The sequence below is a fragment of the Drosophila sulfurigaster genome, chromosome 2L (assembly GCF_023558435.1).
Source record: "Drosophila sulfurigaster albostrigata strain 15112-1811.04 chromosome 2L, ASM2355843v2, whole genome shotgun sequence".
Classification (NCBI taxonomy): domain Eukaryota; kingdom Metazoa; phylum Arthropoda; class Insecta; order Diptera; family Drosophilidae; genus Drosophila; species Drosophila sulfurigaster.
Genome location: NC_084881.1, coordinates 14,996,234 through 15,012,366, shown reverse-complemented (window position 1 = coordinate 15,012,366; position 16,133 = coordinate 14,996,234).

Sequence of the window (16,133 nt, the reverse complement as noted above, 5' to 3'; positions counted from 1 at the left end):
GACTTCCCTCTCTATCTCCTCCTCCTTCTTCCCCTCGCTCTAACTCCTCTCAAGAGTTCCATTGCATTTTACTTGGCATTCGGAAATTCATTTAGCTTTTGTTGCTGCTTCTCTCCCGCACAGCTTTTCCCTCTCGCACATTCGCTCTTCACATTGCTCCATTATACTTTGGCATTTTCCTTTTCTATTTTTTATAAGCATTTTTCAATCGCATTTCGATGCGCATTTTCATTTGGGGTCAAGAAAAATCCATTAGCAGTCAGTGGAAGTTAAATAGAATCCATTAGCTGTTGCCGGCAGTTGTTGCCTTTCTCTATGTTGTTGTTGTTGCTGCTGCTGCTTTTGTTGCCACTCGTGCTGCTATTGTCGTTGTTCTTGTTGTTGTTGTGTAGGTGGCGTTGTTGCTATTCCAGCAAATTGTAATAAAGATTGTGCTAGGCTTGTGGCCCTGGTCTCAGTAAAAGGCACTGAACGGTGCCAGGCGCAGGCTACCAACAAACAAAAAAAAAAAAAAAAACAGCAAAAAATAAAAGTGAAAGAGCTGCGTTCACAGCTCACGCAACAACCCCTTCTCCTCCCCGAATCTATCCCCAGCCTTGAAGTGTGTTTGGCAATTAAATTCGGCAGATTTTTTGCCAAGCCATTTTAAGGCGGTTTGTTGTCTTTTTATGCCCTTTGAGACGGCGCCAGCAAAAAATTAAATTCCCTTTTAGCTAAAGTCAACTAAAATTTGTAGCAGTTTATTTCAAAATTCTTTGAACTAAATTCTTTGCGCTTTACATTTAAGACACCCCCTAAAAGTATGCAACATAATTTTTTATGTGGAACGCATTTAAATGCCACTTTAAGTACTTGCAGTTTAAATCCATGCATCGAGCTTATCAAAGCTATGCTAAAGTGAACTTTATCAATGTTCTAGGCCCTGCCGGAAGCGAGTGTCTAGCGTTTTAGTCGTTAGACGTGTAAGACTCGAGGCGGCATTGTCCTGTCCCGAGCACACAGAGGAGAACGAGACGGGGAGAGCCGCAGCCAACAGTTTGCCTTGTGCTGTACGTTTTGTGCTCTGACATCATGACATGCAGTTTGCAAGTGCTTTTGCTAAGGAAAATCTATTAACCTCCAGTGACATGTGGCTATACACACACCCACACACCCGCACACTAACACACGCACACACCTAATGTGACACAATGCATATTTATGGGCTGTCGATGTCGTTGTCGATGCGCTAGTCGTGGCTGGGTTTGTGTCTTCGCTACGCGTATATATTCAAATCACTGCAGCAGCTAAAAGTATGCAATGCTTTTAATACACCATTTTGCGGCTCGCGTCTTGGATATATTTGCGGCATAAATCAAAATGTGCTGCATACTTATGAGCGCAATGATTAATTCTTTTTCACTAGATTTTTTTTGTTCGCCGTGTTTAAGACTGCGCGGAATTAGCCGTTTAAGAAAGTCTCGCGAGTGTGTTTGCTGTAAATAAATCAAAATTCAATTGTGAAGTTCATAAGGCTGAGCAGTCGTTTTTCTTCTTTCCTTTCCTTGTTTTTTTTTTTGTTTGTTTCTTTATCGCAAATCGCAGAATAGGCGCCAAATTATTGTGTGGAACAATGAGAAAACGTGCAGCGCAAAAAGTCCTTTAATGGAGTTTCGTTCGCAATGTGTGTGTGTGTGTGTGAGTGTAACTGTTGGTCCCTTGTAGTGCTGGCAATTGTAGCAGGCTTACAAAGCAGGGAGCAGCAGGAAGAGGACCCTCAAATATGCGAACTCACTGCCCAGCTGTCAGAGACTCACAAGCTGCACAAGTTTGGAGTGCAGGAGGAGGCAACTAAGAGGAGGAGTAGGGGGGAAGGGGAGGGGTGGGCCACTGAGTGCCTCACTCCTGGGAGGATGTGTGAGCGCATTTAACGCATTGTCCTTTTAGCCATATTGATGATGATGCCAAATGACACCAAATGGCAATGGCAACACCGTGGCTGGCAGCATGGATTTCGCTATCACTTGCATGGCTCCAGCTACAGCTACAGCTACAGCTACAGCTACAGCTACAGCTACAGCTATAGCTACATCTCTTGCTACAGCTTCTCCGCGTGCCATTCTGTGTGTGTGTGTGTGTGTGTGTTGTTGTCACAGTTGTTTCATGTTATGTTGCCATTATTTCGTGGATTTTTGGCTGCTTTAGCATTTCACTTTGATAGTCTGCGAGCAGCAGCAGCAGCAGCAGTAGAAAAAAATGCCACAGCATCATCATACTGTCGTCCTTTCATGTCCTCCTCCTTCTCCTTCTCCTTTTCCATCTCCTTCTGCTGCTCACTCTTCACTTTACTTTGCTACCTCCTTCGGTTCGTTTCGCTTTGGTGGCTGGTAGCTTTTGCTTTATCTGCTGACAGTCATAAGTTTTGCTTTGCTTTCCATTTTTATTTCATTTATAAGCGCCCCGCCTTCGCTTGCACGTTATCCTTGCGCTTCCTCGCTGACTCCGCCTCCGCCTCCACCACCTCTCTGGCTCGTAACTCATCAACGCGCATATGTTCGCTGGTTGTGCCTTGGCTTTACCTCCTCGCTCCTCCCTCCCTCCACTTTGGTCTTTTCCTATGTGTTTGCTTGAAGTTTGCCGGCAAAATTTATTTTTATTTGCTACATTTTGCTACGCTTTCTTCTCAGCTCAGCTCAGCTCCTCTCTCTTTCTCTGTACTCTCCCTTTCTCTTTTTCTCCTCTCTGTGGCATCGCATGCTGGGCATTTATTGTTGCTTTCCTGTTGCTGTTTCCGTTTGTTGTAAATTTTAGTGGATTATCCTGCTGCCTTCTTCTTCTTCTCTCTGCCATCTACTCGTGTTCTCGACGTAGTAGTTGCTTGGCCGTTTGAGTGAATTTATTCAAACTTCACTAAACACAATCAATTTACGAATTATTATTATCCTCTCCCTCTCTCTCTGCTCTATGGCTATGTGCTTCATCTCGTCGAGTTGTCGTCGCCATTTGTTGCCTACTTTTGTGCGTCGTCCTTTTCTTCGCATTTATTGCATTTGTTACGCTTGAGCCAACTGTCCAGAGACGGAACCGGAGCACTTTACTTGCTTATGATCTGCCTATCCTCCAACTCTTCCTCCTTCTCATCCTTCTACTTCTTCATCGTCTCTTTGCCTTTATGGTTCGGGCTCATTTGCCAGGCCGCTTTTAGCTCTTCATGTTTATGATTTCCATTTGCTTTTCTTTTTCTTCTACTTTTTTTGGTGGGGTGTTCGTTCGTTCGTCATATGTGCGGGGCGTGGCCGAAAGCGGCTCAGTGTAATTACCACTTAAATCGTGTCCCGCCCACACAACAACGCACACACACATACAGGCACACAAAAACAATGCCAAAGTGTAATCATAATAAATAATAAATAAATTTTATTGTTTAATGGATTCCAGTTACACTTTCTGAAATGTTGTCGTCGTCCGTCGTCGTCGCCCTCATCGTTATTCCTTGTCGTTATTATTGTCGTTCTCATTGCTGTACTTGCTTTGGCTATTGTTGTTGTTGTCGTTGTTGTTGTTGTTGTTGCTGGCGTCGCCACTGGCATTAGTCACACTTTATTTATGAATTATGATACTCTTTCTCTGCCTTTGATAAACGCTTCAATGGGTTACTCGGCTCCATGTGCTACAAGACGAAGCGAGCAACAGGCAACAAATGAAAGAAGAAGCATCTTATCCATTATTAAATATCTTTTGAACAGCATATTGAGGCGCTTTTTTCTTACAAGGTCTACTTAATTTCTTTCACTTTCCACTTTCCAAACAATTTAACTAAATTATACTGTGAAATCAAATAGAAATAAGAAGAGAAATCGATCTTTATTGAGTATAACCTAAATAAATAAAGTGTTATACTTCTAATGTATAAAAACCAAACCAATTTATAAAGCATTATTTCAAAATTTAATCTTTGCAGTTTATGCCCTAAAATGTTGATAACTTTTTCTGCTACTACAAAATGTTGAAAAAATCATATCACATCTTTGCTTATACTTGCAAATCAAGGTGTCACCTCTAACCATTTAAATAAATTTTACTGTAGTGTTTTTGAAAACAAATACATACAGATTAATTTAATTTGTCGTCTGCTTTGCAATAATGATTACAATATCTGTTAAGGTCAGCTGCACTTCAGCTTTATTCAATTTCTCCAAGGGTCATTTCATTAGTATTGTTTAAGGTAGTCTGTACTTTTATTTTAATAATCTTTTGTATATTTGTCCTTCCCAAATCTTTTTTAATATATATAATAACCTAAATCCTATTTATTTTGTATCTATTTGACATTAATATTGACACCTTTTCTTAAGGTTGTCTGTAACTTTTTGTATGGTATATATTTTTCGATATTTAGATTAAGCTGTCAACTCGAATTTTACTTATTTTATTGTTGTTATATTTGAAAAGAAGTCCATTTTAAAAATGGGAATTAGTGCTTACAATATTTCTATAGATTAATTGAATTTATCATCATCAACTTTGGGCAGACTTAAACATCAGTTGAATTCACTTATACTTTAGCTTAATTCGATTCTTTCCAAGACATTTCATTTGTTATTCTTTGTCAATAATATTGGCACTTTTTTTTTTAAAGCAGTCTGAATTTTAATTTAAGTATTATTTATATACACATGTTGTTACATTTAACAGAATATTTTCATATTTGGATTAATACATCCAAAAGTATTTTTTATTCTTATTGCGTCATTAATATTAGCAACTTTTTTCAAAGTAGTATTTATTTTTTATTATTGCGTTTATATATATTTTTAATTGACATAATTTGATGTGCACTCTATTTTGCTTTCCCTATTTCCTGTCCACTTTATAGAGTATTTCTCTTGTCGACTTTGAAACTATTTGCTTCGTTCCACATATTAATGAATTTATTTCTATGCACGTGTCTCTGTGTGTGTGTGTGTGTGTGTGTGTGAGTCGGTTTTATTGTCGAGCACACTCAAATTTGAGTAATAATGATTTATTGTCTATTAGCAGTTAATTAGACTTAAAAGGCGGTCATCAAAAGGCTTAGCCCGTGGCTAATGAAAAACTAAGCGAGCCATCTACTACGACAAGTATGAATATTTCTCTCCCTCTCCCTCCCTCCTCTGCCACCCTCCTCTGCATCATCAGAGAAACCAAAGCCAAAACGACGTGCCGCATCGAGAATTGCTTTGAACTCGTTTCGTGCCATTAGGAAAGCGAAAGCTCCTCAAGCGAAAAGTGCAATTAGGCCAAGAAGCAGCAGCAGCAAGAACAGCAGTAAGGCGCATCGTCAGCATTGGCATCGAAGAGGCATCATTCAAGTTGGCCAATTTTACAAAAGCCTTGCCCAATTAAACTAATGCCAGGGCCAAAATGTGCAGGCAAATTTACCCAATCTCTTCATAACTTTCTCCACCTCCTTTCCCCTTTATCACTATCCAATGCCAATTCTCCTGGCCACAGAGAGGATTGTGTAATATCATATTTGCAATGGCAAATGGCAATCGCATCGCATCGCATCGAGAGAAATTAATACATCATCAAATAGAAGTAAGCCCCAAAGTTCCAGCCGGTCACATAAATAAATAATGCCTATTTATGTTTATTACAGCCATAGCTATGGGCCAGACTTCGACTACGATAACGCAATGGCGACTGCGACTGCGACGAGACTTCGTGACTAAGAAAGCCTTTTTCCTACACTGCGAAAAAACTATTATATTGTAGTTAAGTGACTATGCACGTGATTTTGAATGATGAATAGGAATCGAATTGAATTGAAGAATAAATTCAAATTCTTTATCCCAAAATACAATTTGTTGTTCAAAAAGTATACTAAAAACTAAATTTTTTTTTAAAATTCAATGGTTTATTTTAAAGATGCAACTAACGTTTCTTATGTTCTAATCCTAATTTGAAGCCTAGTATTTTTACTCTAAGCAAGTAAGAAAGCTATAGTCGAGTGAGATCGAGTGAATAAAAGCAAAATAAATATTATACCAAATGAATATACCTTAAATTACTAAAAGTATTCTATAAGTCTATCTTAGGTATTTTGTAACAGTGCTACACCCAAAAATATACCATAGAGTACAAAATATATCATTGTGTAAAATATACCATAGTGTAAAATATACCATAGTGCAAAAAATACCATAGAGTACATAATATACCATAATGTAAAATATACCAGACTGCCTGCCAAAGCAACTAAGACCCGATTGCAGTAGGTATTTTTCCCCATACAAAAATATTTCTTTAATAACTTTCAACAATTTTCAGTAATCTTAAATACTGGTTTTGAAAATTACGTTTGTTATTCTATTTTTGTATTATTTTGACCAAAAATATAGTGAAATTTATAGTATTTAATTTGTTTTTTTAAAAAGCTCCGAATAGCTGAACGTTAAATGTACAGCTAAATTTAGTATTAGCTTGACTAGAAATATACCAACATTGTTAGTATTTCATTTATATTTTAAAAAAGCTTCAATATAGTCGTCATTAAATGTTTCTTTCAATACTTATTGTACCTTCAACTCAATAATATTTGCTATGCATTCCTGTCATTTTCTCTCAGTGTATTGTTATTCATATGCTTATTCAGATACAGCTTGCTGCTGCTCTGCAAATGTGGAAATGGTTAGACCTAAAATTGGATTAGCATTTCGCAGCCAACAAGAGGGAGAGTAAGAAGGGGGAACAGGATAAAGAGATAGAAAGAGAGAGAGAGAGAGGGAGAGGGAGAGATAGGAAGGCTAGTCAATGCAGGCAGCAGTCGCTTTGTCATTGTTTTTTATGCTCTACATAAAGGGGTCGACTCCACTCTCACTTACTCTTACATGTGCGTCATCTCTCTCTCTCGCACACACTGCGAAGTGATGGGGAAGGATGGTGCAGGGGAAGGATGGTGCAGAGAAGTGTCATGTTGGCTAAATGTTTTGGCAAATCCTTGACGCGTCACAGGCAGTTGAAGTTTACGATAAATGCCTGCAGCTCAATGGTAGTTTAAGGGCCCATAATGCGCTCTAAATATTTCAGACTTCAGACTTCAGCTTCAGCTCGAGCTCAGCTCTTGGGGAGCCGTTGAGATTTGTCGCTTGGCATGCCGAAACTTGCCGTTTAAAACGTAAACTTATGAGGGTTTACCTGATCCAAACACACACACACACTCACACACACACACACACATGCGAGACAAGATTGGCATTAAAAGGATAACAGCGGGTGCCGGTTGCTGCTTTTCCACCTGCCAGTCTTCCTGCCTTGCTGCAGCCCCAGCTTCGTTGGAGGCATGTTTCAATTCAGCCAAATTGACAAACAAGACCCAACTCTGCTCCCCTCTCTCTCTCTGTCTCTCTCTTTCTCTTTTGGTGCTGTCGTCTCCTCGACAACCGAAAATGAAGCTCATCAGCGGCGGGGCTCATGTGAAAAGCCGGCGTTTGGAAAAGCGTTTTAATGCGCGCTCGCCGAGGCGTCCAAATGCCAAAGCCAAACACAATTTCATTGAGCCGCCTTCCCTTACTTCTCCTCCGTTCCCAATTCCCCATTCTCTGCACTGCATTTCATCTCCCGCTGTTGTAACGGGAGTCGACTCGCTGTGTTAGGGACACCTGAACTGAAACCAAACCAAAAACTGAACTGAACTCAACTCAACTCAACTGAATGCCAACCAAAGCCATTGGCGCGGTGTTCTAATTGACTTTACTCGCATAATGCTTTTTTGGCCATGTTTAAGCGTCATCATATTACTTAACTGGCTAACACACACACATACACGCATACACCGATGCAACACCTACGCATGTAATTGGACTCACTCTCCCCTCCTCACTCTCACTCTCTCTGTCCAATTGCCAAAAACTTTTAACTACTCTTGCCCACAGTGAGTTAGTACGAATTTGCAAGTTGAAAAATCGGAAAAATCAAAATAAATAAAGTTTCAATTTATAATATGAACTGCAGACCACATTTGTAACCAATCATATCTCTGAATATTTGTTCCAAAAGATAACAATCGTATATGGGAATTTGCTATCTGATAGAAAGGCTCATTGTCTTTGAGATATTGTTGTTACTACTGATAAAGCTATTGCGACTTTAAAAGATAAAAGGTAAACTATTATTAAAGTGTACATATCTTGGAATAATTTTATACAATTCATATTCTATTATTTCTATGCAAAATAAATTTCTTTGAGCAACGTGTAGCATAATAATATTTAGAATGATTTTGATTTTTGATTGAAGCTTATTAATAGTAAATGTTTAATTTGCAATACTTTCGACTTACTTATATCTAAGTTTCCCAATTTATATTAAGCCTTGATTTTATTCATATTTTGAAGCTAGAGTTGCGAGTTTTGCTTAAGACTATAGTATTTATGATTTCTGAAGTTGGTTGCGATCGGATAAAATTGGATAAGTTATTTAAGAATTACTCTTGTTTATCAAATAACTTTTTCTACAATCCGATATTAGCTGCATTGGCTGACCATCTTTTTCTTTGGTTTATTTGTCCTCTATGGTATATTTCGCATGTAGTACTTTATCGATATACCAAATATTTCCTTCGGTATATTTTACTCTTTCTGTGGTATATTTATTTGGTACCGCACTGTTTTGCTTTTATTCGAGCACACTTGACTGTAGCTTTCGTAGGTTTTTTTTTTATTTTCTTCTTATAAAAATGAAATGTTTTCATTTGAAAACAACTGCCGCATTTATATAAGTACTCGTAATGAAAAAGCTTTAAATAAAAATTAACTTCTATCTTCGATTGTTGTTTAGTTTTGTTTATTATAAGCTATAAATAGTAAATGACGTTTCTCTACTTTTCTCATTAAATTTTTGCTACGAATTTCTAATTCATAAGATAATTTAACTTTTCTTTTGCATTCTGTAGATTTTCAATACATAAAGTTATATCAAAATTTTATTTTTAAGTTTAAGTCTAGACATTTCATTAAGTTAATGATTACAAAATTTATTTTTGCAGTCGGTTTCTTTTCAAACTACTCAACAACTTTTATTTTCTTAAAAGTAACCTACTAAATCTTTCACTGGACTTTTTCAATAACAAACGTTTATTCTTTTTAGTACTTACAGTTTAATTTAATAGAGTTGCAAATAAAATATTTCTCGAGCTGTGTTTATGGCGTTTTTAATGGGTTAGAGCATTTGAGTTGCCACTTGAAAGTGCTGCTAAGTTCTGTTTAGTTTTTCAATTCAATTAAATGCGTTCCACATTTTGGGCTCAATTGTTGTTTACACACTTAACTGCACACACACACACACACGGATAGTATACACACACTCACACATTGATGAAGAGTCAGATAGACAGACAGACAGACAGAGAGAGAGAGAGAGAGAGAGGGAGAGAGTGATGCGTATTTTTATAGCATACACTTTTGGCCTGGTTGGCAGTTAAGTAGCCAACGGGCTGCATGCTTAACTTGTTGGCGTTGTTATTATTGTTGTTGTTACGAATTGTTGCTGTTGCAAGTTGTTGTTGTTGTTGTTGAACTGGCTTTGGTTGCTGTTGCGAAACTTTGCAAACTGGCGACCGCCGACGCGCCACTCGACTCAACTCAATTCAACTCAACTCGACTCGTTTCGACTCCCTTCTCGGGTTGACAATATTTGCGCTGCAGTTTGTTGTTGTTGTTGCTGTTGTTGCAAGTAGTAATTGTTATTGTTGTTGCTGTTGTTGCTGCCGCTGCTTGTCGGTCGGGCAATTGAATTTAAGTGGCTGCAACAGCAACAAAGTCAATGACACGGATTCACATTCGTTTTGGCCACTTTGTGGCAACTACCAAATATGTTGCATAGTTTTCATTATTTCCTCTCTCTCTCTCTCTCTTATTTTTTTGGTTTTCCTTCCTTTTTTTGTGTTAGTTGTTGTTGTGAGCTTTGCTTTTTGGTTTAGCGGCAGCTTCATGAAGCATCATCATCAATTTTCATTGTAACGCGATTAGCCCCGGAACTTTCACGAGGGGTCAGAGAGAGAGAGAAAGAGAGAGAGGCAAACCGGATTCGTGCCTAACATCATTTGACCTCCCTCTCGCTTTGTCTCCTATCAGTGTGCTCCCTCTCTAGCCCCTCTCAACCTGCCTTCTTCTCACAAGTCCAAATCCCGCGAGCATTTATAAATGATGAGAGCGCGCGTTTTGCGACCAATCTCCAAGCTCCTCCTCCTCTCTCTCTTCATCTCTCCCTCCACCCCTCCTTTCCCCCTCAAGGGCTCAGCATCTGTTTTATGTTGTCGGCGTATCATTTTTCTATGGCCATGTGTAATTTATGCTCCATTTGCTCATGTTGTTGCTTTCATATTTTTCTATATGCATTGCATATTTATTGTGCGGCCATTTTCTATATAATCTTTTCGGCCAGCTCCATTGTTTGGCCATTTTTGGTAGCTACATTTCTGATAGACAGACACATGCTTCTTTGATTTATGAATGCAAAACGAGCCAACAACGATGAGCAACAAGAACAAGAACAAAAACTAAACAATAACAACATCTAAACAACAACATTGAGAATATGTTTAGTCAGCGTCGAGCATTGAGCTTTTCCTGTTTTGTTTTGTTTTGCCTTGCCCCATGCTGTGATTTTCCTTTTTGCTTCCCATTTCTCTCTCTCTCTCTCTCTCTCTCTTCAATGCTTCTTGTTGTTATTATTTGTGGCAATTAGCCTAAAAGTTGTCTACCTTAAATTTCATTAGCTGAACAATGAAAATGATATAGGGCCAATCTTTTGTATGGCCTTTAATGTGTTCGTCTTGTGTTTCGCATTCGCTGCAAAGGTTTTAGTGTTAAAGTCTAAAGAAACTGTTGCTTAGAATTGAAATTGTATTGAAAATTGTTTCATGGATGATGGATTGATTCGCTTAGGGATTTTACCTGCCTTTAAGAGAAATTTCTATTTAGCTCTGTACAATAATTTAATGGAAACAATTCAAATAAATGCGTACATTTGTTGAATTGCAAACTCAGCTATTTCGTATGATCTTAAAGCATTTTATAATTTATATTGATCATGATCAATATTTATATTGCTCACAATTTATATTTACTGCAATGTTAATGAGTGACTAATTAAACTATAATTTATAATATAAATTGTAATGAAAATTGTTTAATGGATGAAAAATCATTTCGCATAGGAATTTTATTTTCCTTTTAAAGAAATTTGTATTCGGTTTAAATTTCATGTTTAATGTTTCTTTAAGATATTTTACCTGCCTCTGAAATCTTATTTTTTACATAACATATTTCAATTGCTTATAATTTGTTTTCCAACTTTGACTAAACATATTATTTTAGAATCTTTATAGCTCCTATTATTTCTCTACATTGTGAAAGTAATGTTTAAAGCCTAATGAAAGCGTTGTTTAAAATTGTTTCATAGGAGGGATAATCGCGTGATTGATTTTAATTATATATACAATTAATTTCGTGGTAAGCCAGAATCGCGACAATCGTAAATGTTGTTCTATGTTAAGTCTAATAAATTTATATATTTGCTTATAATTTCTATTGGAATTATTTTAAATTATAGGTTGATTATTTAAATCTCAGAACATTCAACAATTTCATGGCAAAATGTTAAACCAACTTAGACATTTGACACTCACTTATTAATAATAAATTGAAATATTAAATGAAACTTACCGAATATGTTGAGCACAAGTTCCATTTGATTTTCTTTTACTGCAAGTGAAACAAAATATACAAATTTCTTAGTAAGAATTTATTGTATGAATTTCGAATGTTAAAGTGAAATAAAATATTCAAATTTCTTAGTAAGAATTTATTGTGGTAAAGCGAAGTTTCATAGTATGAATTTCGAATGTTAAAGTGAAACAAAATATTCAAATTTCCAATTAAGAATTTTTAATACTAATACAAATTATTGTAATCATAATACTGCAGAGCATAAAGCTCCATAATATGCTTTAAATGCCACAAATGAATGCTTAACAAATGGAGCTTAAACCTCGGCCAGAAGCGATCGAGTTACTGCTTTTCTGCCTGCTGCTCATTCACAGCATTAATTGAGGCAATTTAATTGTGATGGAGACGACATTGCGCCACACACAAGCAGCAAGCAGCAGGTAGCATGCAGCGAGGTAAATCCATCGATGTGGAATTTGTGGCACATGCAACTCAATGGGAAATTAATCGCAGCATCTAGGAATTTAACGCCTTTGCCTAGCCGCATCTCTAATGAAGCAATTTTCACTAAAAGCAGTTACCACAGCAGCAGCCTTTCCTCTCTTTCTCCATGTAATCCAGACTTGCAGCTGCAACTACAACTGATGCTGCTGCCTCAATCTGTGGCGCGTGTTTGTTTCAAAGCTCAAATTGCAAGTGCCAGGCAGAGGAGAAGAGAAGGGAGAAGAGAAGAAAGCAGCGTTCAGCTTGACTCTTGCAATTATCCACAAAAATATCCACATCAGCTATTGCTTTGCTCTTCCCTCTTTCTCTCTGACTGTTTCGTCTTCTTCTCTCTCTCTCTCTCTCTCTCTCTCTCTCTCTCTTGGTTGTCGCTGCACAATGCTTTCAGCACTTGGCAGCTACGTGCGAATTTATTGATAGCGATATTTTTGGACTAAGCTTAGTTTGAGGGCCAAAAGCATTGCAATGCGATGCTGCTAAGTGCATTTTACATTTCCGGTCAGTGGCGCTAACCTCACGACTCAACTGCTTAACCCTCAATCCCTCACCTCCCCTCTCACTCTTCTTGAAGCTCAACAACATTTCTTATTATGTTCGCTTTTGGTTTTCATTTGCTTTTCATTTGCCATTACTTGTTAGCAATTTGCGTCACGCTCTCTCACTCACTCTCTTTCTTTCTCTCTCTGTCTCTTTCGCTGATACCGTTCGCTGACTCTTTCTTCTTTGTCGTGGCCATTGAAACCTTTACATTGGCATTATAGCCTGCTCCTTATAGCCTGACTTCAGAGTACGTGTCGCGGCGCCTGGTTTAAGGGTTAGCTTTTCTTTTCATTTTTTTTTTTTTTTTGTCGACACTTTTCGCAACTTTGCTCTTGTAATTTTTATTGGCGCTGAAGTTCTTCTCTCAATTTTCTCTCATTTGTAAATGGCGCACATAAATTTATTTGTTTGTTTCAACAATGGCAATGCCTACCCCTTCTCCCCTTCCCCTTTCCATCCCTCTTCACTTTCCATTTGATGCGTGTCTCGTTTCACATATTTTGACAATTTCATTGTCTTTTGTTTTATTTTTATTCGCATTTTTTTTTGGTTTTTTGTTTCAAATGATAATTTTTCGTTGCAAAGGGGGGAGGAACAGAGGGGGGAGGGCACAGATGAGGGTACTACTCATATAAAGAGTGTCACGTTCTTTGAGCTCCATGCATGCGCTGCCCTGGAGGAGTCAGATTGTTCCTTTTTCATTTTTTTCTTCTTCTTTTTTTTGTGTTTTGGCCAAATGCTTTTATGCTCAAATAACAAGCCATAAACATTTTGTTTGCCGCTGTCATGCGAGCGTCGCTTTCGCTTACCCATTTTCGCGCTGTTTGCACGCGTTTTAAAACGCGACCAGCTCAGCCAAGAGAGAAAGAGAGAGAGGGAGTCAGATAGAGAGCGAGTGAAACGGAAAAGCAAACAAATAAAAAATGATAAAAATTTTATTGCGCACGCAAAACAAATGAACTAAATGGCTTTCCCGCATTACATATGGCTGTATATATTGCAGTTTCGTTTTCTCGAGAGGAAGGAGGCGTGGCAATCTGCCTCCCTCCGCCCTGCCATCATCTAATACACAAATTGCTTGGCACTTTTTTGTTATTTTGATTGTTCGTCGCTCTCAACTCAATTCAACTCTTTATGCGTTTTTGCCCCTTTTGTTTGCTGGGCTTTATTGTTTAACATTTGATTAGTTGACACTCGATTTTTTTTTATATATGTATGTCAAGTGATTGTTGCCCCTTAAACTCCTCTTTCACTTCTGCCACACTCTATTAGATGGCCCAATAAATTGGCTGGCAAACAACAACAACAAATTGCAGATTTGAAGTAGAGCAAAAGCTACAATCAAATTCTTATTTTACCTGTCACGAAACTTCAACTCTGCTTCTCTTTCAACTCTGCTTCTTATTTGTGCCTTTGCCTCTGATTTTGGTGCCCAATTTATATAAGGTTTTTTCTTTCTTCTAATTGCACAAGTAACATATAAATGCTGCACTATTATTTTAACCCTTTGTTGCCGTTCGATGTTTGATTTTGTATTTTATTTAGCTTACATTTTAAACATACATTTTTGCTGTAGCTTAAAAGTGATTTAAATGAATTTAGGATTCAAATACATCACACAGATTCACAAATAGTTAAAACAATAATTTATTTTAATCTGTTAAAAGTATTTAAACTAAACTTTTGCTTATTAAAAATAATTTTAAATTTAAAAATCAACACAAATTTGAGGTTATTTTTAATAGTGATCTTAAATGATTATTTGAGCGATAATTCAAGCTGCATTAATATGTGCTTAGTTTATTATCGCCAGAAATAGGCAAAAATTTCACATTTTTTTAAATTAATAATTCCATTTATTTAATAGGCAAATGTTTAAGTAATGTGACTATAAATTGTTGTTTTTTTTTTTTTAGCATTTCCGAGATCATTTAGATCATATTAATAGCTTATGCTTAAGATTCATCTTTACTAAAAATTGAAAAAAAATAATTTGTTTTTTTTTTTTACTTCAGATATTATATTTTTGCAAAAGAATTTCCCATATAGTATTTTTCTCGATTTAAATGTTTTATGATCATTGAAATTAATATGAAAACTAAAATAAATTTGACAATTGTGTTCTTTTTAGAAACAATAGTTTTCTTGATATTCCTCGTTGATTCTGATTATAAAGTAAATAAATTCACATTTCAACATTTCAGCTCTTCAGGTTCTCACAAGCTTTTTAAGAATTTACACCTCCATTGCTTATTATACCCGCTACCCATAGGGTAGAAGGGTATTATAACTTTGGCATCTCCGACCCTATAAAGTATATATATTCTTGATCAGCGTCAACAGCCGAGACGATCTAGCCATGTCCGTCTGTCCGTCTGTGTGTCTGTGTGTCTGTCCGTCTGTCCGTCCGTCCGTATGAACACCTAGATCTCAGAGACTATAAGAGATAGAGCTATAATTTTTTTTCGACAGCATTTGTTATGTTTGCACGCAGATCAAGTTTGTTTCAAATTTTTGCCACGCCCACTTCCGCCCCCGTAAATCAAAAAATCGAATAACAAGCGTAATTTAAAAGCTAGATTTGCGGATTTTAGTATACACAATAATAACTATAGTATTTATGATCCCTGAAAATTTGGTTGCGATCAGATAAAAATTGTCAAAGTTATTAAAGAAATACTTTTGTATGGGCAAAAACGCCGACTTACTAGGGGTCTAATTTGCTTTGGCCGACAATCTGAAATATTGTGCCGTCTATGGTATATTTTGAATGCGGTACTATATCGATATACCAAATATACCATTTGGTATATTTTTTAGTATTTTTAGTATATTTGCTATATTTTTTATAATAATACCCCAAAATATATTTTTAGTATTTTTGTAGTATAATTGGTATGTTTTGAGAATAATACCGCAAAATATATTGCTTTTATTCAAAATGGGTAGCGGGTATCTCACAGTCGAGCACACTCGACTGTAGCTTTCTTACTTGTTTTGTATCATAATAATTCCCTTTTAGCAATATTTATTTCGACAGGCTTTTAACATTTCTGTGGAATTGAATGAAAAGTCCTACACGGAACTCCTGGGAGTGTTAAGTAATTGCATGGGAATTCTTTTGAAATGCGAAATTTAATGTGTAACACTTTTTCATGAGAAGTTGCACAGTTTCCAGGAATATTTCATAAATCCAAGCTTCAGTTGGCAATCATTAAGTAAGGGGTTAAGTTTGGCTCGATTCACCATTTGACCAGTCAGCATGGCCTTTAGCCATGCTCTTACCATAAATTAAACATATATGAGCAAGTAAGAGATGCCCACACACACACACATACACAAATACACAGATTGGCATACACACACACACACTCGTATGTTGAATCTAACGCCCATTTT